The following is a 2,500-nucleotide window of genomic DNA, read 5'->3' on the forward strand; positions in this document are numbered from 1 at the left end:
GGATACGGATTCACGGTAGGACAAGAAGGATGAAGAGGATAAGGTTGAGATGGATGAGGGTGACTATTAGGATGAGTAGAGTGAGATGGATTTAGAGCATAAGGAAGATATGAACGACAAAACGGATGAAGAGCATAAAGAGGATGAGGATGATAAAGATGAGGTGGATGAGAATAACATTATGGATGACGACAAGGATGAAAGAGTAGAGGAGTAAGAAAGGATGAGGATGACGTGGATAAGGATGACATTGGCAACGACGAATAAAAAGCGAAAAAGGAAGAAGAAACGAAGGAAGGCAGGAGGACAAAGAAGAGGAAGAGCAGAAGAGAAAAGAGAGAAAAAAGGAGAGAGAGAGAGAGAGAGAGAGAGAGAGAGAGAGAGAGAGAGAGAGAGAGAGAGAGAGAGAGAGAGAGAGAGAGAGAGAGAGAGAGAGAGAGAGCGAGAAATAGATAGATAGATAGATAGAGAGAGAGAAAGAGAAAGAGACCATACAAATAATTTATTAAAATTCCCTTACAGTATCCCAGTATCCTCTCCCGATATAATATGTCGTCCTGTTTTAGTGTCATCCACAAACCTGCCAACATCACTATCAACTCCACTATACAAATAGTTTATACACATAACGAACAACAAGGGATCCAAAACCAAGCCCTGGGGAACTCCACTAGTAACACTACGTCATTTGGATTTTATACCGTTAACAGTAACCTACGTTTTTGTCACTAATTCATACTCTTATCCTTTCAGACCATTTTTTTACTATGCCATGGGACTTGATTTTATTTAGTAGTTTCTGATAGAGCACCTTGTCGAGCGCTTAACTAAAGTTGAGCTATATAGTACCGTAACTCTCATTCCTGAGTTCATGTAAGTTTTCTCATCTACACATCTTCATCCTATTCTCCTTTTACATTCCGGTCATCCTCTTTATTTTCTTTTTCGTCTTCGTATTCTTTGTTCTCCTCGTATTTAATGTCTTCTCCGTGATTCGTGTCTTCCTCTTCTTCTTCTTCTTCATCATCCTCTTCCTCTTCTTTTTCGGCTTATTCATAATGTTATAATCATTACTATGATAATTATTATTGTTATTGTTATTGTTATTTCTATTTATTATTATTATTATTATTATTATTATTATCATTTATCATTATTATTATTATTACTATTATTATCATCCTCATTATCATTCTCATTCTCATTATCATATCATCATATATATATCATATCATGTATCATATATATCAAATTATATATATATATATCACCATATATATCATCATATATATCATCATATATCATATATCATCATATATCATATCATATATCATTATATGATCATATCATCATCATTATCATTATTATTACTATTACGATGATCATCATTATCATTATTCTTATTGTTATTATAATTTTTATTATTGTTATTCGTCTTATATTTTTTTTAATTTTCTTCCTTTTATTCATCTTTGTGATTTTGTAATATTTTTTCTCTCCTTTTATCATCTTCTATTCTTTTTATTTGTGTGTGGCATCGTCATCTTTATCTTTGTCCTTTAATACTCTTAACACTGGCCTCGTCTGGATTCTGGTCCCAAACCAGAACTCTCCCCTCCTCCCCTCTCCCCTCTCCCCTCTCCCCTCCTCCCCTCCTCCCCTTTTCCTTCACCCTCCCCCCACTTTGTTTATCCAACCACGCAGAAGACACGGAGGGGGGAGGGGGAGGGGGAGGGGTAAGAACGAAAAAAGAAGAAGAAGAAACTGAAAAGAGGGACACAAGGCAGGTTATTGTGTTGGGCGTAGGCTCTAAGGAATTTAGGCTTCAAGAGAATTTAGGCTTCAAGGGAATTTAGGCTTCAGGGCTGAATGCATGAGGAGGAGGGCTAATATATGCATCGGCTGGTGTGCACAGTTCCTCGGAAAAAGTCTATTGGCAAGTCAGACGAAGAAGAGCTTAAATGAACACTGATATGGCATTACCAAAATAGTAAGTGATCAATAGAATGGCAACACAAGAATTATGAATGATCACTGATATGGCAATACCGACATAGTGAATGAACGCTGATATGGCAACGCAGATAAAATGAATGACCACTGATATGGCAACACCAGTTTTTGAGAATGATTTCTAATATGGCAAAAGTGGCATAGAGAATAGACACTGAGATTGTGACAGCGATATAATAGGAACCGATATGTCAATACCGATATAGTGAATGACCACAAATATGGCAACATCGACATATTGAATGATCACAGATATGGCAACACCGACACGGGCTGACCAAAACGGGGACGCAGTCTACTCATACCTACGATGTGACAAATACTATGATAATCTTCATATAACTTACTAATTCCTGTAGTAATGTATTTTCTTGACTTGGAAAAAGATTCTATCTCTTCCCAATAAAAGCGAATAAATGAACGAATAAATAATTAAATAGATAAACGAATAAATAAAAAAATAAATGAATAAGTAAAAAGATAGGGA

The sequence above is a fragment of the Oratosquilla oratoria genome, chromosome 5, assembly GCF_046742065.1.
Source record: "Oratosquilla oratoria isolate Oo_2021 chromosome 5, ASM4674206v1, whole genome shotgun sequence".
NCBI classification, from domain to species: domain Eukaryota; kingdom Metazoa; phylum Arthropoda; class Malacostraca; order Stomatopoda; family Squillidae; genus Oratosquilla; species Oratosquilla oratoria.